Here is a 25,643-nt window from a genome sequence, read left to right on the forward strand (position 1 = left end):
CACACTTTCTATTATTCAGAGCACCGGCAGCAGCCAGACGCTTTATGAACCCCGGGACCACGGAGCTTAGACGTCCAGGAAGGAACAGACGAGGGGTCCTTGAAACCTTCAAATCACGGCTTCGGAACAAGTCATTTTCACAGAAGTGGACTGGAGAGGGTGCAAAGACCTCAAGTCGGTGTCAAAAGGCTACAGGTTTAGATCCTGGGACGAGACTGACGCTGTAACCCCGAGGAGGGAAATCAGAGTCATCCGAATGTTTATCCGTACAAATGACCCAAGCGTCAAAACTGTAGCTGCATAAGTCACTTTGCACAACAGTATTTTCAAAGTTAACAAATGTTATGTGACCTGTACGTAAAACGATAAGTAGAACGACGGGCACAACGGAATAGAGCAACTGTGTTTATATATGGTGCAATTGCTGAGACCCACAGGTGTGCGGACGGCATTTTTACCTTCAGCGGTTCAAAGCAAGCAGATAATTTCAGTTAATCTTAGTAAAAAAAAAAAGAAAAGATCCAGAACCTTCAGTTTGATTCATTGTATAGTATAAAGCGCCAGGTGGTGTTGTGGTTACAGTTGTCACCTTGCAATGGAGGGTCTCGGGGAAGGACCCCACCCCCCCCACTGCAGGAGCCACATCAAGGCACTTACCCCGAACTGACACGGTAAAAATTAAGCAACTCACTGTACAAACTTGACGTTGTAAGTTGCTTGGGAAAAAAAAAGCATCAGGTAATTGAATAATTCCAATAACTGCCCCGTGGCACTGCCGGCCGTACAGATGCCGCGTTGTCCCCTGCAAAGGGCAACTGCGGGACGGTGGCGTCTCACCTCGGCCGCCCGTCTTATTAAGAGCAATGCTGCTGCTCCACTTTGGTTCGCTCTTACCCCCTCAACAAGAAAAATGTAGTGTTTTAAGTAATCCTTGTTTGTACTGACCATAATTGATTGGGTAATCCTGGTTTAACATGCACTAAAGCCAGAGCTTAAGAATCTATTAGAAACGCTAACAGCTTAAAGAGACAGGAGTCTGGATTGCAGCAGCCCTGAGACGCCCTGAGGAAATGACCTGCGCGAGGGGCTGTTGCTTGTCCGCCTCCTTTTGTCATTGGCCCTCCGTGATTATTTAACGCGTCCAAGTCGGTCTCCTCACTCGCTCATATCTCTCATTAAGAGGACCTCGTCAATGTGGCGGCGACCGCCCCGTCCCGCGTCACGGCCGCAGCCGGGCAGACCGAGCGCCGACCCGCAGACGACGCTCCGGACTCTCGGCAGACCCCAGGTCGTCCCCGGAGGAGACCTTCCGCAGACACGCGAGAGAAGTCTGTCTGCTATGGACAGCAGTGGTTAAGGGACTGGCGCGGCCCCTGCGTCACGCTGCGTGTGGCGGACGCAGAGTCGAGAGCGTTTTGCTCCAGACAGCTGTGAGCGCCGATCAGGAAGTGAGCGTCAGGCGTACCTTGTGAGGGAGTTGGGGCAGGGTCTGAGTCAGCCGGCTGGCCCAGGAACCCCCGAGAGACAAAGAGAGACTCAACAAGACAACCTCAGCTGCCAGACACACACACACACACACACACACACACACACACACACACACACACACACACTATGTAATCTTCCAAACCTTCTGCCCCAACGGACCCTGGCCTGTAATTACAAGGCACTGATTTCAGATCAGGCACTTAAGTAGCCAGCTAGAAGTAGCCCGAAAACAAAAAGCTCTGTAATTATCGTCTGCCTCGCTCTCCCCTGTGCGCCTTTGGTTACCTGCCATGTGGCCGCTGTGTCAGGACCCCGGCCCCGTGCGATCGGGCTCCGGGTCGCCCGTCTGCCCCGTGCCCGGCCCCTCCAGACGCCCACCTCAGCTCGATGAGGAAAGGGAGGACACGGCGCATAAAGATAGCGGAAACCTGAGCACTTGACGCACCAGCATTGCATGTTTTTTTTTTTTTTTTTAGGACTGGGGGGTGGCGTTCTCTCTGGCCAACACAAAAGGCCCATTGTGCTGCGAAACTTTATATCCATATTAGAAACTTGAAACCAAGTAGCCTCCGTCAGCCACATTCTTGTAACTATGAGAAAGATTATTTACCTTCCATTCTTGCCTTCACGTCCATAAAGAGGAGAGCCTTCCTATCCTGTTTTCCTACAGGGCACTTCCCCCCCCCCCCATGACGGACGGTCTCCTCTTTATGGTGTCATGTAATCGTGGTGATAAGACAGGGGATCAGGTCGCGGGGCAGACCCATTAGCCAAAATTGTGCCCGGGTCAGGAGCGGCGGGGGGGGACAGCTTGAGCTGCCGGCTCACCTCGCTTGTTCAATAGGAGCTGAACTTATCGCTCAGGAATTCCAGCTCCACCTCACGTCCCGCCCGTCTCAGTCCCGTAGCTGTCGACATGGCGAACGGCATGGGAAACACTGCTCCCTTTCATATTCTTTCCCAAAACTCACCCTCTGTTTTGTCTCGTTTTTGGCACAAGGGCAGCGATGTCTGAACACATTACAGTTGCTCAACTTTTTCCCCAACCTCTGGATTTAAAAGTGAAATTTACTTATCGTTCATCAGTTTAGCTGACGGTCCTCTACAGAGCAACCCGTAACGGTATGGGAGTCACGGTGATTCGGAAGCAACCCATTTATACAGACAGCCAAATTCCGTGTGTCCATTCAGGGTAAGTACCTTGATGGGCAGGAGGTGGGAATGGAACCCGGGTTCCGTCAGTGTCAGGGGACAGCTCTAACCACTATGCCACCTGTTACTCTCGTGTAAACACTTTCGCAGACAACAAGCAGAGTAATGTTCACACTAATGTCAGATAGTGTCAGAAATTTGATTAATTTATGACAGTATTTCCCTATTTCTGTTTTAGCCCCATTTACATACCTTGATTTTTTTTAACGCTCATTCTTACTGAACAAAGAACACCGGCCAATCTCCACGTCATAAAGTAGTCTAATGATCGGGCACATAAAATCCCCCATTCTCAACAAAACGTTGAGGGAACACGGAAGTTTCCGGAGCGAGCATGCGGGACGGCGGCCGCGGAAGGACCCAGGAGCCTACGGGCGCCGGGTGAGGGGGGTGGGGCCAGAGGGTGGCACGAGAGCCTGAGAGCTGACATCAGCCCCCCGACCTGTAATTAACCCGCAATGCCGTGGCACAGCAGCCGCCGGGTACGAAACGGGCCGGCCGCGTCTCTAATGACCGCTGCGCTTCGGTCACACGGCAGAGATGAGAGAACAGCCCCCCTCTGGCCGGGGATCCTAATTACCAGTGTGAGCAGAGAGAAACAAGACACTCACACTCACTCACTCACACACACACACACACACACACACACACACACACACGTACACAGCTCCAACGTCAATAGCGCACTGAGCGCATTAAGTTACATGGTCATTATCCTGCCAGTGTCGGCCTGCGGGGAACATGTGACACCGGGCCGCGTATGTAAACAAGTCTGCCATAGAGCGGCAACACATCATTAAACAGTTCCACCTTCTTAGCGTCTCATGCGGACACAGAGAGGCGCTTTCACGAGCCGGCAGTGCCCGGCCGCGCAAATAAACCCTAACCCAGTGTGAATCTGCGGAGCGGGGGGGGGCCTTTTGTCCAATTTCGCCGCAAAACTAATTTATTAAGCCATTAAAACTCTGCCGTCCCGTGATGTTTTCCTTGCCGTTGCTCAAGGAACGTGGCGGCGGTGGGTTCGTCCGAAGCTCTCTCCCCCCCGGCTTCCGTGTCGAAACGCCGATGTCGCACTCTCGCGCTTTCCCGGCTGCATCCGACCGTCCGCATCTGTGCGTGCACGTGGAACGGACGTGCGCGTGGTTCCCCGCCAATGGCCGAGACACACGGGGGAGACGCAGAGGAGCCCAGCTGCTCCTGCAGCTCCTAGAGGGCGCCGTCGAGGGCTGTCCCAGGAAGGGTCTGCAGCGAAACACACACACACACACACACACACACACACACAGTGGAGCAGAGGGAGCGCTGCACCAAGCCCTGTGTGTCACACTAGCCATGTGCCGAAGACTGTGCAGCGTGTGTGTGTGTGTGTGCGCCGGTTGTCACATGTACCCTGAAGAATTAAACACACTTACGCAGGCCTGTTATGTCCCTTCGCTATTTACAGGGTAAACAAACGTGTGCTCACAGTCGGCAACAGCTGTGGTGTTCCGGTCCTGGTTTAAAGGTCACTGAACTGACTTCTCCGGGGACGAGACGGCAGACGGGGGGGGGGGGGGGGGGGAGAGAAAGTACAATGGCAGGGAAGCGGTGGGCCACGGGAGAGGGGAGGAGAGCGAGCAAGTGAGCGAGGGAGTCGTTACTGACATAAGCAGGGATTAGCAGAGAGAGAGGTTAAAAGTTTGTTGAATGGCTCCTGGCTCTCTGCCCGCTCCCCTGGTTATAGCCCCAGGCCCGCGGTTCCACTGCCAAGGGTAACCACACCTCCGCATCGCTTTAAAGGTGCCGCTCCCACAAAGGAGAGGAGGAGCAACGCCGGCGATACAATGCCCTGCGCTGGGACGTGTGTGTGTGTGTGTGTGTGTTTGTGCACGTGCAGAGGACTCATACCCGATGCAGGCTCCGTGGTAAGACCCCCCTCCTCGCCAGCGCTGCTGCCACTCTGCAGGGGTGCCTAGCTACCCAGCATGCCCAGACTCCCCGGGTTAGGTTTTCACAGCGGACGCACCGGTCGAACCCCGGATCCGGAGGCGGGAGGGTTCAGCACTCGGACCGCAGAGCACCGCTCAGGTGATACCGAACAGGAGGAGAGACGCAGTGGCACCGGAGTCGGGGGCAGGACTCGAAACGCAGTGCGTGAAGCGACCGCTGGACCCAGATGAGCCTGAGGCGGAGCCCTGGTGCCGTGTGCTCGTCTTACCCCCCCCCCCCCCCCCCGCTCCCAGATTACCTCGTTTACACAATACGCCTTTCTTTCTGCCTCCTTTCTGTTTTAACAGCTGCCCTGTAACGGGTGGGCGTCCTCTGATGAGGCCTTCACTCCACTTTTTGCATGGAATTAACGTCTCATTTAAATTCAATAAACATAAAACACATTTAGACGTGGGGCCTCAGAGGGAACATCTGCAGCTGGGCCTGGAGAGCCGCCCGGCGGCGTTCCTGTTCCCGCACCCACGTCTGCTTTGATGTCGCCTCGTCCCGGAAGGCGGCGCTCGGCGGTGGGCGGGTCTTAGCCGAGGTGGGAGGAGCCTGTCCGCAAGGCGGCCGCAGCGCGGCGGGGGTTAACGTAAGAGGAGGAGGAGGAGGAGGAGACGTGTCCTGACAAGCCGAGGTCCCGGCAGATGGGGAATTCCACTGGAAGAAGACGGGAAATGGGGACACAGACTCGCTGGAAACGAGCCCTTCTTTGCAAAGTCAAAGCCATAAAACAGCCAGCGTCGCACCATGGAGGGCGGGGCTTTGAACCAGTCCAACCGACGTGGAGGAGCTGCTGGAAGCCGACGCTCTCATCGCGGCAGGCGAGACTCCGGAGAGGAAGCGGGGCACCCGGCGGACCCCCAGACCAGCGGCGCACACACACACTTACACACCTGGAACAGGCTCCTTGCATTCGTGTCCGGCGCGTGCAATTGTCAGAGGGCGGCCGATTGCACAACCGGGGGGGGTTAGAGGAAGTACGTACTGCGAGAAGGAGGAAGTCAGACTGACTTAGGGAGAATTTCAACAGAATCAGACCAAAAAAAAAAAAAAAAAAAAATTGTCTAGTGCCTTTCTTGTTCGTTGACTTCCTCCTTCGCGAGAAGCTGCGAGCCGTGAGCTCGGAGGGCCACGTTTCAGGCACCCCTCACGCGCACAAGAGTGCGTGTCAAGTGCAGCAGGTCCCATCAAGGAAAGAGGACAGTGTCCGAGAGACCCTTCCCCCCCCGCCCACCACCGCAACGGGGGGTGCGGATTCATCTACACGTGGAACTCCTTTACGGTCTCCTCCAGCGCTTGAGGGGTCTGGAGGGGCGCGGCCCCATGCTGACCGTGCACCCAAGTACGTACCGGAGGGCAGGGGCTCTTCCTCCTCCCTCGAGGAGTTAAATTGCAATTGGCGGCTCAGCAAGCGGTGGCACTATGCTGTGCATTGTGGGATACGGTTCCTTCTCGCCTCCTCGGGCGCTCGCTGCCCTGACAAGAGTGTATTGACAGAGCGGTTACACAGCTGCCCACCGGGGGAATCCGCGGCACAAACTGCCCCAGGCAACTGATAAATGGAACACAATCACACACACACACACACAACCTGTAGCAGATAGAGGCTTATTTACCTGTCATTTCGGGGCCTTTGCACTCACTCATTTGGATATGATAAATAACATTTATTGCAAACTCAAGAAAGCTCAACATGTCTTTAAAAAAGACAACTGACCTTAAAATTGCTTGCATAAGGCTAACACACACACATACACACACACACATTTTGAGCTGCAAAACAGTATGCTAACGCGCGCCTCCACCTGCCCTGAGAGAGGCGAGGGGGAGCAAGAAGGGGGAGAAAGGTCATCACTGTGGAGGGGGGGGGGGGCACAGGGCCAAAGGTCAGGGGTCACAAGTGTTTGCCTGATCAATGTCACATGTGATTTCCCTCTTCGCCGTCTTCCCCCAGCCGGGACGGCTCCACGAGGCACCGAGGCCTTCGCGTTTAACCCAGCACGAGCTCGTGTTGGAAGCTGCAAGACGACCCGAAACCCTCAACAACGATCAAACCGCTTTCTAGATGAAAGGAGAAGAAGAATCAACTCACACTGGAGAGAAACCAGGGGGTTTAAAATGGCCCAAAGACCCAGATCCACATCCAACGATCTAAAGGAACAAAGAAGTTGCCACCGGGGTACGACCGCTAGGTTCCCAGTGCCAGTCCGGTCCCCGGGTGATCAACGGCCGGGGGTGAAGTGCTTCCTTTCACTTTGCAATATGATGTCAGTAACCTTCATTGATCTAGGACAGGCCTTATCGCACACTGCCCGGTGATGTAGTGTGACCCGCTTCCCAAGTGCCTTTTAATACAGCGCGCTCCTGGACGACCGTGTCACAGGGCGATGTCTCCACCGCAAGACGGAGCCCGGAGCCGTATTTCACCTCCCGAAGCGCTGGCTCCCTCCACACATCCTCTCACGGTGGAGCTCCTCATCTACCTCGCCCTCCGTCCGCAGATCTTTTCTAACCTGTACCCCCGAAAAACTCGGCTCCCCGCCTCCCCATCCCTGTCGATGACCCCATACCTCATCCCTAACCCTTCCTCTGCACCCCAGCCCTTTCTCGTTGGGAGCCTCTGCTCCTCCCCTTCTTCCCTGGGGTGCCCCGGTCAAACGCGGAGCGCAGCTGGGAGTCATGGGAGAAGAATGCGTCGTAGGGACGGAGGTGAGAAACCTGGAATACCTACATTAGCCCGCCGGTCCCACCCCCACCCCTGCACTACAACCCCTGGGAACTAAAGGATGACCGTGAGACTCATTAACTTCCGCCAACAGTCAGACCCGCGCCTGTAACGCCGTGCTAAAGCGGCTAGTCAACTGGCGCCAGTCCAAAGGCCTCTGGGAAAAAGACGAGGCATGAAAAAAACGCAGGCAGCCTCAGTGGGGTCTCGCCGGGATCTGCAAAGTGAGCAGAAGATGGAGCCGGGAGACGTACGGAGAGACGGAGGCAGAGCGAAAGAGAGACACACACACACACACACACACACACACACACACACACACACACACACACACACACACACATACACACACAGGGTCAGGACTGGAGGTTATGTCGTGGGAAGGAAAGCGATAAAGAGAAGGAACAAGAGAGCCTGAATCCAGCTCCCCCCAGAGAGCGACACAGAGAGCGAAGCGATGCCAAGTCCAGATTAAGATCCGAGCGGCAGGCCTGAGGAGGAGCGGGACAGATGGGTCCGTTTCCTCCGGAGAGGGCTGTCCCACTTCCTCCAGCGCCAGCAGGCGGGTGGATCGAGACCAGAGAGAGCGGCTAGCAGGACGGCACCCAGTTCTTCGAGCCCTTCGCGCACACACACACACACACACACACACACACACACACACAGAGAGACGCGTGCGAGATCCTCGCGCTGCCACCCGTGAACGCGCTCCAGAAGCAGACGAAGGACCGGCAGCAGTATTATCCAGCCTATTGATTTTAGCTGGTGGGTATTACAGAGAGAAACAGCGGCTTTATCAGCAATGGGTCCCCCAGCACTCTTACTAACTAAGCGAGTCTTTTCAAGGCTTATCAGACAAAGCGTCTATTACCAGCAGCCAGCGCTCCCCTGGACCAGGGGAAGGGGCTCGCCTTCGCGCCCGGTTTGCCGGGGCTCCGCGTCTCCTTAACCGCTCACGGACTCCTCTCTGCACGCCATTCACACGTCATCCAGGTGCGTTCCCCTGCATCCCCTCCCCTCGGTCACTTTTGCACCTTTCTGCCAGTTACTTACAAACTTGCGCAAGGTCAGGAACATGCAAGATTTCGGGTGCAACGACCTACTACACGCACACACACATCATCCGAACCGTCTGTCCCAAGTGGGGTCGCGGCGAACCGGAGCCTAACCCGGCAACACAGGGCTTAAAGCCGGAGGGGGAGGGGACACACCCAGGACGGGACGCCAGTCCATCGCAAGGCACCCCAAGCGGGACTTGAACCCCAGACCCACCAGAGAGCAGGACCTGGTCAAACCCACTGCGCCACCACGCCCCCCTCCAACGATCTACTCGTTGGAATTATTATTTTTATTATTAGAACTAAAAATAATAATCATCATCATCACCTATTCATCCATCATCAACAACCGCTCGTCCAAAGTGGGGTCGCAGCGAACCGGAGCCTAACCCAGCAACGCCGGGTGCAAAACTGGAGGGGGGAGGGGCACACACCAAGGGTGGGATGCCAGTCCATTGCAAGGCACCTCAAGCAGGACTCGAACCCCAGACCTGCCACACAGTGGGCACCGGCCAAGCCCGCCATACCACCATAACAATAATAATAATAATTATTATTATCTGATACATTTCTGTAAAGTGACTTCCAATGTGAGGTTTGCACACTAAGCTACCTACAGTGACGTACCAACTTAAACAGCCGAGTTTTACTGTGCTGCTTCAGGGAAATACCTCAGTCAGATTGAAACCTGTCCTCTCACTTGTAGAGTGACAGCTCTAATCGCTACGCCCCCTGCTGCCCGCAGAAAAGTACTTCAGTAGACAACAGACAGAGTGATGTACACGCTCATGGTGCACACTGGCAAAAGCAGCTATCATTTGATTAAGTTATGACAGTATTTACCTATCTTTATATATTAGTGTAATTTACATATCTTACCATTTACGATCAATGGTGCAATAGTTTACTGAACAAAGTACGCCGGTCGAGCACACATTATCAGTGTCCCAGCTGGGATTAAAACAAACCGCCTTCCGGTTTCAAGTCCAGTTTCGGGTCCATGAGTTCTGCATCCTACTCTGTTCCCAGAAGCTCCAGTCAAAGAGCAGAAAGCACTTCATCTCCGATGCGCCTCCAAATGTTTCCCACAGAAAAAGAAAAAAAAAAAAAAAACACACACACACACACACACACACGACTACATATTTTTAATCAGGGAAAACAATTTAGAATATTTTCTTTTTCTCTTCTCAAATGAAATGAAGCACTAAGAGACTGCTTGTGAATATACACCCATTTCCCAATATTAATAAAGAAAACGAGCAGAGGCAGAGAAAGCTCTCTTCTGCAATTACTATAAAAATCTATAATGTAATCAATGCACAATTCACTGGATTGTTTTAATATATATAAAATATAGCCTTATCCAGGCATCTGGGTATTTTACCATGTGTATGAGTTTACCGTGCTGTGAAAAATGACCGTGCCCACGTGAGGACATTATTGCAGAGATACACCAGCGTTTAATGATGCCCATATTTCACTGCGGATGCGCGAGTGGTCTCCGAAGGGTTTCGCACACAGCTGGGGGAACCGCAGACCCCTGACCCTGAGCTCAACACCAGCGGGAGCACCGAAACACATTTGTCCCAAACAAGTTCAGCACCGGAGATCAGACGTTCGCTGGGGGGTCCTTTCCAGACCGCGGAGGATATAGAAGCACAGCTTCAGGCTGGAGGGAGAGACCCCGGGACAGCGTGCCGAGAGGAGCGGGACGTATCCGCCACGCGTGTCCCCGACCGAGGTACCCGTCGCATGTTCAAACAGGTGGTGCCACCCTGCCCATCTTCTGTTCAAACCGGCCCCATAATTTGCCAGGGGCGGAGATAAACCTTATCTCGGGGACCTGATTAAGTTTTTAATTTACACTCCAATCAATAGCCGAGGTCTATTGGCAATGTGTCTAAAACTCTATTTACCAAAGGATTCCCTGCTATCAATTGATCAAGGATCCGGGAGCCATAAATTACGGCCACGTGTGCGTGCCTTTGCCGGGGCTGCGGCTGAGGGGGGGGCTCTTTATCGGCGAGCGCTGGGAGAACTCTCAACAGGGCACAATCGATAGCCCAAAAAGGCCTAAACGTTTTGTTACGGCACACCCTGAGGGTCAAAGATAGAGCAGTCAGGGTTGCTGTCAGCCTGGGTGCTCAGAGACCCCGTGTGTGTGTGTGTGTGTGTGTGTGTGTGTGAGAGACCAACGCAGCACTCCGCAGGAAGTGACCCGCTCACCTTTTCCCCCTTCCCTCCCAACCTGAACCTCATTTTATTTTCTACATTAATGTCAAAGAAGAGAATTGAACTAAACGTCTCAACTAGTTCTTTTCTCCAGGCTCCTATAAGTACTTCGCCACAAACCACTTTGCTGAGGATCACACTGGTTAGTGTCACAAATCACTTACCAAGTGTCACACTGACAGTGCCTTCAAAAAAAAAAAAAAAAAAAACCTGGAAAATTTACAAGGGCAGCCCCTCCCCACCTAAAAACAAACAGACACACACACACACACACACACACACACACACACACACACAAACAGGCGCAGTTTCCGTGCCCCCCCCCGACGTTTCGGTTCCCCTGGCTGCCGATTCCTCCTGGCTGCCTCTCTGCTGTCTCTGCGTCCTGCCTGGGAAAGACAAGCTACCACAGCGACATTCAGGAAACGTGCCGGCAGCTATTTTAAGCCTTTCAGATGTTTGTTTAAAATCAGGGTTGTGGGGGGGGGCCAGGCGGGGAGGCCGTTTCGGGGGACAGAACCGAGACCGCTTAAAGGACCACGCGCCGCCTTCGCTCACTGGCAAGCCGCACGGAGCCTCGACCGCAACGCTGTCGCTGCGCCGAACCCGGGACCCAGCGATAACCCAGCGCACGTTACCTTAGATGCCCCAAAGCTAAACACACCCAGCGACACAGAGGGAGCAGCAACTTCCCAACCCCAACACAGCACGGTGCTAGGCAGGCATCCTTTACCATCTTTTTACCATCGTTCACCCTTGCGGCTTCCGTCTGCTGTGCGACGGCAGCAAAGTGACCCGTTCGCCCTTGGCACCCTGAGCAAACTGCCGGCATGGCATCTCCTCGACGGCCTGCTGACTAAGTGATCTCCTCACACGAGATCACTCTGGGCAGCTGACCTCAATATTACTGCAGCTCGAGCCCAAAGAACTCGAAATCCATTTACAACAATAAAGCCATGCATAATTCCTGCTAACAATATTACATTTTCAAGATATTCCGCTTAAAATCAAACCTTTTTCCCGCACCACCTTTCAAACCCCCTGCCCTTATTTCCTGAAAGAAGCACAAAGGATTAATTTCTGCAAACTCAGGCCACGAAACTGAGAGTTCATCACACCAGCCGGGAAGGGGGGGGGGAACCTTTCCAGAAGCTTCCACACAAAACGCTTTGTTTTCGCAACGCGTTGGACGCAAACAACAACAACAACGAGCAAGAAGTTTCACCAGTTTTCCCAGGCCTCTGTGTAACAGCACGACTGTCATTAGGCATTTCTTGTAATTACAGTTGCAAAACCTCCGGTCATTTGTATGAATCAGCGCAGTGCTCTCGTGCCAGCAGAAATAACAGCAGAGGTTCCACGTTTCCAAATCGCAGAGGTAGACGCGCCTTCCTGGACGGGGGCCCTTCTTCGCCAAACTCATTATTGCCGTTATTAACTCGTGCTTAGATGATGCCTTCATCCAAGGGCACCGCATTGCAGTGTACCTAAAACCATGCAACCATTTAGACAGCAGAGCAGAGCAAAACACTCATTCACACACAGCGGGCACCTGGAGGAGACACACATGGACACGGGGGGGACTTTCACATTTCACACAGCCCGACCCCGATCTGAACCCTTTCCCAAGCCTAGAGCCCAGCTGCTGTGCGGCGCCAGGGGAAGCCGCTGTGCCACCACGCGACCGAGCGGTAACGCGTGCCCGTCCTGGACTGATGAGAACAAGGTGCTGGACACGGCGTCCCGGCCCCATGCCGTCCATTCCGGTCCATCCGATGGAGCCGATCGCCGAAAGGTCCGACCCGAGCGGCGCAAATCTCATCCTGCCCTCATTACGTTTCTCATAGAGGCTATAATTAGCCGACTTTGTTTCTCACCGAATATCAAAAATAATATTATTTACATACCAGGATTTTGGCTGCATGGAAAAGTCATTCCTCTCAAGTCATTTTTGCGAAGTACGGCTTTAAATAGCGAGAAACAAAACAAAGTGGCACAGCTAATATAAACGTTTTCAAATTATGGGCTGGCGGGGGCACGGAGGGGTGCGGCCGGCCGCCCGGAGGAGACGCAGATACAGGCGACGGGTCCCGGAGCTCAGAACACGCGGAACCGGTAACGTGCTGGTGCACAGAGGACGCCCCGAAGGAAAAGGCCCTTCGTGCAAACGGGGCAGCGAAACCCCGCCACAACTGTTGGGACGGAGGAGGGAAAACATGTTTAATACAAAGCAAAACATGACAGCAGATTTGCGTTTCATCTAATCACTACCATCAGTCTGGTTTCACAATAATAACTCAATTTCGAAAAACATTTGTTATGTTCGTCCCCGTCAACTTCAAACAGAACCACGCTTCGCCAATCGGCATCCAGCTCCGTTCGGGGGACCTCCCCTCCCTCCACCGTCCAATAGAGCGAGAGCTGTGCCAGCCAATCGGAAACAGGGAGCGGCGGGCCTGCGCCGATGAGCTCCGGCGGCACGGAGCAGGTTCGCCGCGACGGAGGCCGTTGCCCTCGCTTGCCACCGATTGTGAACTTTTCTGTTGATATGCAAAGCAGCACAGGTCATTTGGGTCGCCATGACAACGACACCTGTGCTCTACCAGATGTAATGATTAATCACAGCTTGGATGGGAATGGCCAGAACTGTCATTCATAGATCAGGGTGGCAGTTTTTTTTGTTGTTACAGTGATCTTTACTCTGCTGTTACCTGCTCTGCTCTACATCCCTTTGAAATACACTTCAGTGACAGACTGAAAACACAGACACACACACACACACACACACACACACACACACACAACCTCACCTGCTGTTGGTTGTTACCATATACACCACCTGCTTCCACCAGCGCAAAGAGATAATCTCACCTTTCTCTAAAGGAAAACATGGGTCAGCCACAACACTCCTGCCTGTGTCCAACACACACACACAGTATGAAACAGCAAAAGCTGCACTGCAGCCACACGGGAGATTAGGGTATCTCCTGCAGTCGGGACACGGAATGCGTGCAGAAGTCCTCGCTCTCCGATCCCTGACAGCTACGTTGTTAGTCCAAGTACTGGTGAGGAGTCAGCGCAACCCCCAAGCAGGGTGTCTCCCGAAGACGCCGCATCTGTGTTCTACGGCAGAGATGGGAAGTGTCCACCCCGCCGGCTGAGGGGCGTCCCCTGGGATGCGTCCGTGAGTCCCTCAGAGCGGCCCGTCCTTTCACACACTGGCAGCTACGCTTTATGATCCATATAATTTCCAAACCCCACAAAAGAAAGTGTTACTTTCACTGTGGGAATCTAACACGAGACGTTCCCCATCGAGTCACTTTCCCGTCTCTGCCAAAGTTACCAGGGCACAGCGAGCGACACGTGTGAAAGCAGGGTACTCCGAATGGCGTGTTGCGAAAGCGTCATGCTGCCCGGGAACTTGGTTTCGGTGCATGCCGGTTAAGCCCGTACGCTGAAACACCGGGAGAAACACACTGTGGTGAAGGTGCGCACACGGGGCAAGAGGAGGCGCGACGCTGCACCGTGTCCGGCGGCGCGAAAGGGTCAGACAGAGGGCGTGGCCAGACATCGGTCCGCCAGAAACGGTCTGTGGTATCACACGCACCTCCAGGGGAACGATGAGGTAACAGGCAGCCGCTGCCGAGCAGGGCGAGGCATAAGGAAGGGGACGGACCGCCGCGCTCCCTCCCCGCGACTGTACCGGGGCTCTGCCAGGTCTCCCTCTCTCACACCCACACACACTCGCACTTCAGGTGAAAGGGCCCACGGTTAAGCGCCGAATGCGTTTCTCAACGCGCGCACGTACAAACAAGGGGAGGGAGATGTGGAAATGAGCGGAGAACATCAGGAGGCGAAGAGGAAGGGGGAATCGAGGGAAATAGGACAGGAAAAGATTTATTATGCGGGGGGGAAAAAAAAATCTACGCACAAACAAAACTGCAGTAGTGACCGTTTAATATGGGGGGGCCACACACACTTCGTGTGCTTTGTCCTGTGCACGTGTAAGTGTGTGCGTAAGGGGGTAAGTTTAACCACTTGCCACTCCCTCCTTTCCCAGGACAGGGCAGAAGAGAAGGAGAAGCACCCCCCCCCCACCCCCAGGACCGAGGCGAACATCCCCCGCTGACAAAGTGGGGCAGGGGATGGGGCGGAGGGGTGGAAGGGGCCAATCTTCATGCCGACAGGTAAAGGTGCAAGGAGGGACCCGCGGACTCGTGCAGCATGGCGGTGAAGTTCGGGCTGCAGAACGAACAAAGAATGACAACAAGGCCGGGTCCACCCCCCACCCCCACTGCCACCCTCAGCTCCCGCCCTGCCGAACGCGCTTCCTCTTTGTCTTAATGCAAACCAAATTACAGAGGAATGTGGCAGGGCAGGTCTCCGGCTGCCTGTTTACTTTGTGGGGGTATGAGGGCTCCACGTACACTCACTCACTCTCACACACACACACACACACACACACACACAGGCATGCGTGCGTGTGCTAAAACCCACTAACAAAAGCAGCACACACAAAACAAGGCACACAATAGGCCTTTATTCAGAGTAACTAAACAGGCACCACCACTCATTAGTTTTTACTGCAGCGCAAACCGCTGCCGAGGAAGAGCGGACCCGAACCCACGGCACCGGCCGTCCGCACCGCCGAGTCTTAAACTCGGGGCGGTCGGTTTGCCGCCGCAGCCGCTGTCCGGGGAGCGGTGCGCGTTCACGCGGCGCTCACCTCCCGGAAAGCACTTCCTTTCCCCGTGCGGATGCCTCCTGCCCTGCTGTAAGTGCATTAGGGTTAATGAATGACAGCACTGCTGACATTTGTGAATGAAAGGCGCCGTTCTTTCAATGGCGCGGCTCCACCGCCGCTCCGCCAACCTATACCACGGCCGGTCCCAGTTCCTAAAACCACAAGCTCTGCCCGGACACGACAAGGGGAGCTGCGGCGAGGCCACTCCGTGTTCTGCGTTAAAGGGCCTGTAGGAACACGTCCGTCCCGGAGTTCAGCGCGGTGCCGGCAGCGCATCGCGGTCCAACGGAAGGGCGCAGCTGGGCAACGAACGCAGGCCTTTCGCTGCCTCCGGGGCATCCGGCTCGCTCGGAAATATCGCACCGAGAAAACCAAACGTGGGACCTAAGACGTCCGGCGCCCAGCTTTTATGCACATTTGCCATTACCATGAGACACACCTGGACGCCACGTCAGCGATGTCACCTGGGGTCACCTGGGGTCACCGGCTGCTCTCGGTCCTTCAGCATCTCTCGCCCTGGTGACTGGACCGGAGCCCAGGCTGCACCGTGCAGCGGGAGAACAAATAAAGAAACATACCAAGAAGCGCACTGGCATCTCGGAAGGTGGGCGAGGCACTGTTGTTAGAGCGCAACACCGCTCCAGTAGTCAGCGCACACAGGCCTCATCCCCTGCCAGTGGTGCCACTGTTAATATTTGCCTCCTGTTCTCTCGCACATTTGCATGAAATTAAAGCGCAACCGAAAGGCACTTTTGACACGAGGTCGCCTCGTTCGACATTTCTCGCACATTTGCATTCTTCGTCGGAGGACGGGAGCCGAGCGAGCGGGGCGGTCACCCGGGGCGACCCCGATGAGCGCACAAGAGCGGGAGCAACGGACTCTCCAACCGCGGACGGATCGTACGAGAGGGGGCGGGAGCGGAGGGGCTCGTCCAAACAGGAATCGGCGCAGGGAACAGGCTCACGGGTGGGAACCGCGGGAGTCCCTACACCGCGGGCTCAACCTGGGGTCATTAATAAACACAGAGGTGTCACTACGCCGGCAGCTCCACGGAGCAGTCGCTACTCCGGAAGGTGATGGGTCCCGACCCAGAGGGGACACCCCTTCGAACCGATGATTAAGCAGGCTGCGAACCTGCCATGCCAGCTTGTTAAGGACATCAGCGAAGCGCAAATGTGATACAATCAATTTCAAAGCCTCTACAGCTGGTATTTGCACTTAAAACTTGTGTGAAGCCAGGTCTTCACTGACACACACACACACACGCGGTGGTGATAGCAGAATAGCCACTGGCCGTTACCAGGGTGCTCGGCCCACTTCCTGTTTCTCGCGAGCAGGGTTTCCTGTCACAGCACCCCAAAGCCGTGCTGGGGAGGGCGTACAGTGCCATCGTACCTCTGCTCCCTCCTTTGCAGGCTGCAGGAAACACATATCCTGTGTGTGTCCCGTTATCAAAGCTAAATGTACACCACTGCAGTTTATTAATAGAGCGGTAATGTGGCAGAAAAGCAGCATTCTGAAGGTGGCGTGTGTAAATCACAAGCAGAGATACCTCACGAAGACATGCAAACAGACACGATTAGATGATGATGATGCAAAGAAGTCGAACGACAGGGAGAAGAATTAACTCACTAATGACAGCACTGTGGTCTCACAGACATTTCAACACGCGGCGACGAGTGTCATCTAGGGCACGTGGAAAAACGCACTGATGCGACCGACTTCATGAACGCGACACGGGGGGCGGAGCGGGGAAAAATCTAAATATAGCAAATATCGATCATCCTCCTCACTACCTGTAAATAATATTACGGGTCACTTCAGAGAAACCCTTAAATGGGCTGATTTCACTTTGAAGAACACATCTGAAGGCTGGGAAGAAATCACCAAACAAAGTACGGAGAACATGTCTTATGGTGATATTCATATTTTATTGTGTACATTTATTTATTTATCTGATGCTTTTTGCCAAAACAACTTAAGGTTATAATTACCTATTGAGACAGGGTGGTTATTTTAGTGGAACAAGTATCTCGCTCAAGCCTACTGGAGACAAAGGTGGGAATCAAACCAACAACCTTGAGGTCTAAAGGGAGTAGCTCTAACCACTACACTACCAACTTCCTAGTTTCCTATTTCTTACTTTATTCTTTTGGCTGATGCTTTTCTCCAGCGACTTACGTTGGTGTATTTGCACTGACTTACCCATTTTGTACAGCTGGGTAGTTCTCACCGTTACAATTTCGGACCTTGGTCGAGGGTACGACAGCAGGCTAGCTGGTGTCCTTGCTGAAAATTAAGCTCATCGATGACGAAGACTCCGCATCCATGGGGCTGGTGATCCTCAAGCTTAATGGTTTTGCACAAACACACGACCGGCACCAAAGCGGACAAAGGGAACGGGCACGATGGAGAGGAAAAAGATTTCCTCTTTTTACCTCGGGAACGCAGAGAGTGTGGTTTGCAGCGCCCTGCCTGCTACAGTCAAACCGTGGCTAAGGGAGCTGAACCGCTTCCCAGAAGGTTGTAGGTTCAAATCCCACGAGGGGCAGCTTCCTAAGTCACTCCGGATGCAAGAATGCGCTGCGCCTGGAAACAACAATTCCTCCCTTTATTCCTGCGCTGGAGGCTGTTTTCAGCTTTGTTCCAAAAGAAAGGCGGCTTGGCAAGGCCACAGCCCTCCGTCACACACCAGCTCTTCGCCGCAATGCCACAGCACTGTGTGTGTGTGTGTGTGTGTGACCAAGGTGACAATGCAACCTCTTCACCACAATAAAATATGTTCTATTGTCACACTCACATAGGCACCACTTTTTACAAAGCCAAGTGAGGCTGGAATTTATTACTACAAGTACTGTATGTATAGTTTATAAACATACATTGTATGTAGTAAAGCTCTACTGAAATAACAGACTGCTCTACAGGCCATGGGCTCTTTTTGTGTGTGTGTGTGTGTGTGTGTGTGTGTGTGTGTGTGTGTCCGCCCGCTCAGTCACCCCGTTGACTCAGCCCCCTTACTCTACTTTTTCCTCTCTCATGAGCGCATGCACACACACACCACACACACACACAGACACACACACTCACCACCCCCACCACTCATCCCAAAGGGCAGCAAGAACAAAGGAAGAGGCCTAGGAGTCTCCTCAGTCAGTGCGCCAGGGCTGGGAAGCTCGAACCCGGGCACCCGCTGTACCTGGGTCCAGGTAACTGGGAGATGTTTGAACACTCACCCCGGTGGCGGGTCTCCAGGCCCAGACAACCGAGGCACCACGCAAAACACGCGAATGTCGACTTTTTACGACGTGAAAATAAAGACATCCTTTTTTTTTTATAGACACTGACAGTTCTTCACTCTTCCCTTCGCGAAACAAACGGTATTGCTCACCGTAACACACACACGCACAGGCCAGAGGATGAGCCCGGCGCTCCCTGACCTTTGACCCCATCGTGAGCCGCAGCACCTCTGACTAACCCTGGGACCAGGCCGTTTCCCTCAGCCTCGTACAGACTAGTCCGGTTCGTCCCGTCGCGTTAAATATGAAGGCGAAAGAAGATGACGCATTTACCAAACCAACCAAGATAAACAGACTAAATCCACGCTTAATCGTAAAGCTCAAGGGCTCTTCGGCTCATGCTGCGCAACCGGCGCGTAAAAGACGAGCTGGAAATCGGAGCGCGCGGTCAAAATGGCACGAGACGTTTTAAAGGCTTGCGGAGAGAGCAACAGGCCCCGAAGTCTGAGAAGATCTTTGCGTTTCGGTCGAAGCAGGAAGGGAGCAGGTTGCAGCCGGAACCAGATGGCCGATGTCTCATCACGTGATCGAGGCCACGATATGGGGGGTGGGGTGGGGGTCGCTGCTCCCCAGCCCCGTCTCCCTGGAGATGTGACCCCCAGACTACACCCCACCCAGCCCAGACTGGGGCGCGTGAACTTCACCCTGCCGAGGGGTCTGAACTGTCACTGGAAGGAACTGGGGACGAAGGGGTGGGAACCGCGGGGCTGTTCCAGGCACCTCGCCTCCTCCGGGCTTCCACACCCCCAGGGATCACACACACACACACACCAAACAAATTTTCGACATCCAGGGTACCGTCTGGGAGCTTGGTGTGACGCCATGAGACGATGGGAAGGCGCGATGACCCCGGTGGGACGGCGACACGATGCGTCTGCGCTTCGGCACCGATTTAATTTGGACAGTGCGTAAGACACCTGGCGCAAACAGGTTGCACCCAAGGGGGGAGGAGGGAGTTGGTCGCCGCCATTTACAGGCCGGGCGAACGCGGCGGCCAATCAGCAGCCTCGTACAGCGCTTGGCGCAGCAGGACACCAATCAGCACTCGGCTTACTGATCCTTGCCAAGCACAGCGCTGATGGGAAGGTGGTGATGAGGACACCGTGTTTTTCCTCCGCTAATTACCGGGTCTGGGAGGAAAGCGCAGTACAGTGAGAAACCAACAACACCACCAACAGAAAAACAAGCATCGCTACAAACAGCGCTAATACTGAGCGTAAAAAGCAGCACGTCAGTCGCTGCTTCGGTAACGTCTTGTTCGTTTGAGGCGGAAAACACGAAGGCCGTCTGTTGCCTGCAGGTCAACCGCAGTCCCGTGACCCCGGCACTCGCAGGGAGACACGGAAGGCGCGTCACGTAAACCAGACTTCGTCTTCCGTTTTCTTTTTGTTTTCGGATTTTCGAAGACGGTTAAGCCAAAATGGCAGCTCTAGCTGCCCGCCCCCTCCCACGAGACAGGGTCCGGGGTGGTGGGGAACGGCATCGACCTGCAGCGACGTCTAAACAATGAACGGAGGAAGCAGAAGTCGCACGCGCAAAGCATTAATATTCACGTAGGACACGAGCAGCAGCCTTTCAAGCAAACGTACTCTCAATAATTATTACAAGGATATGCATGGAATAAATTAAGCACATGGCCAAATGTTTTAACTTGCTCTAAAAAAGTAATTAAATTCTCAATTATTTTGATTCAGTTCAACAATAGTGACAGATGCTTATGTTTTATTATTCAAGAGGCCGCCACCTTAGTCGCAGCAACAACAATATAGGTGAATTAATACGTGTATTTATTCAGCTGACACTTTTCTCCAAAGCAACTTACAACTATTCACCCATTTATAAAGCTGTGTAATTCCACTGGAACAATTTAGGGTAAGTACCTCACTCAAGGGTACTACAGCCAGAGGTGAGGCTTGAACCTACAACCTTTGGGTCCAACAGCAGCAGCTCTAATGACTACACTCCCAGCTGTCCCTTTCATCGAACCTGAAACCCCTGTACCATGTATCCAGCACAGCGAAGATGTTCATTACATGGCGCCGTTCAGTCTTTGACAAACACATCCTCAGCATGACACAAATACACAACGACCAAATCAAAGAGCATATTCATTCTGAAACATAAGTCTATTAGCATTATAAAATGTAAAAACCCAAACACATACAAAGAAGCGTGCAATGGCCAAGACGAAGCGTGTCAGAGGCTGAGCAAGCCGTGTGCACTCAGAGGCCATTTCGCTGCACGCCTGCGGTCAAGTGAGGCCCCGTGAGCGCAGGACCCCCTGCGACAATGGCAGCGGGGGCGAGCGAGACAAAGAGAGCGAGCCCTCGCTCTTAACCCCCTCCTCACTGACTCCGACTGCCCCAGTCCACCTACGGGGAGGAAGGGGGGTCCTGGGAATCACCACGAAGCATGATGCTGCCCTTTGCAGGCAACGCACCTGTTTGCAGGTGCACCAGCACCCACAAACACCGAAGCACCGTCGACCTCGCGGCGCGAGAAGCGTCCGAAGCCCAACCACGGAGTCCAGGACCCTGAACCCAGATCATAGCCTCCCCACATAGGCCTCTACCCCTGCAGGCCCCGTGGGACTTGGACAGCCTGGTCCACATTTGCATGCAAATCGCACTAATTGTTCGATGATTTTTTTTCTAAGCACTGAAAAAGGAGCGAGCAAGCGTGCGTGCGCACGAGAGAGAGAGAGAGAGAGAGAGAGAGAGAGAGAGAGAGAGAGAGCGGGGATCCCGAAAGCCTTTCTTTTCTTCACCCGCTAATCCCGCGTAGGATAAGCTGCGCAGTACACGGACAGGAAGTGGCATGGGCCGGAAAGGGCCCGCCGTACCCCCCGCTGGGCACCGCAACAGCTCCGCAGTCAGGAAGCAGCGTGTGCGCATTGGCTGTGCAGCCGTGACATCACGCCGAGGTCTGGAGAAGCACGCATCAGCTGCCCGGCACACGCCGTCCGGTGTCCCTTCGGTGCACAGTGTTGGTCACGCTGATCGCAGGTACCCGAAATCTCACCGCAACAGGAACAACGAGATTATTATGCCCACTGAATATTACAGCTGGGGGGGGAAAGAAAAAAAAATTTAAAAAAAAAAACATTAGACAGAACGCTATGGAGGGACCTTTGCTAGTGTACATATTACCATCTGTAACCTGTCCTACATTTCCAAATCACACGTGTTAGAAATGCAAAATGCATCTTTAACACTAAATTTTGACCAATTCTGAAATGCTTGCATGTAAACCACAGGAAGTGTTGGAATGATGCCAGCACCATTTTTGCTACCTCCAAAAAAACTAAAGGATTTGGGGGGTATTAAGTAATAAAATAAAACTGATGAAAAGCAAGAACAATCAGGCACGTTCCTATGAACCGGTGCACAGGAGAGCCGTGCTCAAGGTGCACCATCGGGAGTCCTGTAAGGTTTCAACGGGGAGCGACGAGCGCGCAGCATCAACTCGACGCAGAGCCGCCGCCAACACCTTAACCGCAAGGACAACCAATATGACACTGATTCTCCAGTGAGCATGGTCTACAGTCCCTCTCTGGCAGCCACAGACAGCAAGACGCTGAAGGCCACACACACACACTCTTACAATAATCACAATAAATTCAACAGCATAATTAGGGGCTGGAAACCAGTAAGACAGAAACTGAAGGAAAAGTATTCAATAATTGCTGCTTATTTTTATTAAAGCTAAAAATGAACAAATGTAAGAGTTCCTAAACGTAACATACAGCTCATTTATTAAAATCATAATTATAAAACTGCTTGTTTTTACAAACACAGCTGGCAGGAGAGGCATGCAAGAGTGTGAGTGTGAGTGTGAGTGTGTGTGTGTGTGTGTGTGTGTGTGTGTGTGTGTGAGAGCTGACAACACAGGCAACGGTACCAGCAAACGTGCTTCTGAAATTCTAAGAGTACCAGTTACATAACCCTCAACCCGGTTCCAGGTGAATGAGGGCTGTGCGATGGGATCGGGGGAAAGGAGCATCGCAAAAATCATAATGCACACACGAAAAAGAAGCGAGCGTTAATGAGTTGGCTCCAGGAGAGAGGGATGGGATGGAGGAGGAGAAGAAAGAAGGGTCTTGCGTCAAAGTCACAGCCCCCGGGGCCCATTGTCCCCCCGGCTCCGCGGTGACCTGAGCTGACTCCGTCTCCGTATGGCCCATGTTTTATACATTCTGCCCTTTGTGATGGAAAGCGGCAGCTCCGAGGAGGGAATGCCACACTCGGGCCCAAGGCGGGGGGGGGGGGGGGTGGAGATACAGGGTGTTTCGGTTGGTTATCCTCTGGAGCCCCCCCCTTCCTCCCTCTCCTGTGATCGAACCCTACGAAACAGGTCCTGCAGATCCCCCAACACGGAGCAGGATGAGCGGATGCAGCCCAGACCAGAGTCGCGGCAAAGAAGCGGCACCACAGCAGCACCGAGATCAAACAACCCCACCGCAGGACTGCAACACGCCACGCTCATCAAAACGTTTATTTGGATATTTGTACAATGCTTCTTCATATTTCCATTTTATCATTAAAAATTATTCACCGCGTTCATCTAACAGCCACAGCATTTAGAAAATCAAGTACAGATTTTCAGCGTTTATAAAACTCTATTTTTTTCTGACATTTTCCGAACACACGCGCACACACCCTACACAAAATGTAATAATTCCACTAAAAACATTCTTCATTTCTAACATAATAAGCGCGTAGATATCGGTCAGTATGTACATGCATCATTCCTGGAATAGCAGTATTAACGAAGAAGGAAAACAACATTTATTTCTCTGCATTTTTAACAGACATTTATGCAGTTCCAAATGATACATTTTATTAATGAGAGACAATTGATATTTTATCCCGTCATATTTTTCAGTCCAAAAGCATGCTGAATCCATTTTATGTTATCGATATACGAGAAACACACGGTACCCTCTCAGTATATTTATATACGTGTGTGAGGCCGCACACCCCACCCCCCCCCACACACACACACGAGAAAGGATCCAAATTCAGCGAAACACTTCAGTAGCACAAACGGCAGTCTGCCCACCGGTGGCCTTCAACCTCCCCCCCCCCCCACCACCACCACCACCCCCCCATCCCCCTGCACATTAAAACATGAGCACACACCCAGTGGAGCCAATTGTAAATCTTACCTCACCACAATGATTTTCAGATTGTTAACGCGATAAAATATTGTGAAATGGCAAACCACAAAATTTCTGCTTCACCTCGAGGAGACAGAAAAGCCCCGATGAGAAGAACGAGCAAAAGAGGAAGAAGTAAAAAGAAACGTGTACGCACATCGTGGTGTGAGAGAGACGAACACGCAAAAGGGGGATCGCGGCGTTTTCGGGCCAGCGGGGACACGCGCCAGGTACGGCCGACCTGAGCGGCACGGCGCCGAGGCCCGAGCGCCCCCTCCGCAGCGACGCGGCTAACACGTATGCCATTACCTCAGAGCTCTTCAACTGGAAGAACTGGTCCCGAGCGCCGGCTGCCTGGCGTGTTCACGGCTGCGCCCCGTAGCGGGACCGCGTGCTCGTGACCACAGGCGCTTACTCTCCCTCGCCGCTCACACACACACACACACACACACACCCCTGCGCAGCTCACCGGGCTCCTCGGAGGCACAGAGGTCACCTGAAGGCCCAAGCACACACTGCACTACAGCAAGAAACGGAGGAAAGGTGCAAAACACACACACACACACACACACACACACACACACACTCGTGCGCGCGCACGGGGAGACGACACGGGGGCCCTTCTATCAGCTCACAGGGAGCAGCTTCCAGCAACCAATACAGCAATGATTAACTTAATTCATTTTTATCATATTTCTATTAACCGTTATCACTGCCATTTTTATCATTAATAAAAAAAAAAAAATAACAGATTGCGAGAGCGAAAGGAGGTCTGGCTATAGGTGCCTAGTAAATACGGCCAAGGTGCCCGAGCGTGCTGCGCGTCCGAGCTCCGCCTGCCCTGTCTACCTGCTGTCGGCCCAGAGAGGGCCCTCTCCCGCTGGGTAAAGGGCGGGCGACCGGCCGGCCTCCCTGGACCGGCCCACAATGCCCGCCACTAGGGGTGCAGCGTCAAAGGAGAGAGAGCGAAGAGCGAGGGAGAGCCCATGGGGGCAGGAGGAGGGCTAACCCGGGGAGGGGGGGGGGGGGGTCCCTTATACCGCTGATCGCCAAACTGTCCATCAATATACAGTAACACACACACACACTCAGAGCTGTAAGAACACATGGGTCTCTGCAGCGTGTTTGGTTACACTTCCGCTCTCCTCTGCGCTTCTGATTCGACGGACGGCAAGTAGCAACAAAGAGCACAAACATCCTACGAAGAGCAGGAGGAACAACATAACGCAGAAACATTTTTTCTTCTCTGAAATTTAAATTTTGCTCGCAATATTACGTGGGGAGGAAGAAAACGTATACAGAATGGTTTCTGCTATTGTTAATGCACAATAAGAATGTTCCAACGATGCAGCCATACACACACAATTATTATATATATATATAAATATATATATATATTTTTTTAAAACACACAGCGCAAGGGTTTTATGACCACAATAGAAGGTTACACAAAATAAAAATTAAAAGAACCCCGAGCGTGTGGAAAGCACAGCTCCGTGTGTAAGCCGCATTTCAAAACAGACACACTGCTACTATGACAATATGTATATTTATTCAAAAGAGAAATTCAGAGCTGTAAAAAAGATCATGTGAATAGCAGGCTATGCAAATAAATTTACATAGGAAAAATATTTCAGCGTTAATGCTCAAATTGGCACACTGCAAAACCAAACTGGGTGCAATAATCAGCACTGTTAAATTTTATGAATTAAAAATGATAATTGTGATGTCTTTTTAAAGTGTGCATAACAG

At 53.0% G+C, this 25,643-nt stretch overlaps 1 protein-coding gene across 3 annotated transcripts in view; it reads right to left on the reverse strand.

Annotated features, from left to right (window-relative positions):
* Positions 1 to 25,643, reverse strand: part of LOC108934628 (zinc finger homeobox protein 3-like) — a 137,030-nt gene that overhangs the window by 108,058 nt on the left and 3,329 nt on the right. The window contains exon 1 of one of the 3 annotated variants that reach the window (XM_029256169.1): positions 24,049 to 24,103. The exons of 1 other annotated variant lie outside the window; for it this stretch is intronic. The gene's annotated coding sequence lies outside the window, so the exon portion shown is untranslated. Of the gene's footprint in view, positions 1 to 1,773; positions 2,155 to 24,048; positions 24,104 to 25,643 lie in introns of those variants that run through there. One more of the 3 variants, XM_029256167.1, reaches the window with a different exon arrangement.

Source organism: Scleropages formosus, chromosome 11, assembly GCF_900964775.1.
Source record: "Scleropages formosus chromosome 11, fSclFor1.1, whole genome shotgun sequence".
Lineage (NCBI taxonomy): Eukaryota > Metazoa > Chordata > Actinopteri > Osteoglossiformes > Osteoglossidae > Scleropages > Scleropages formosus.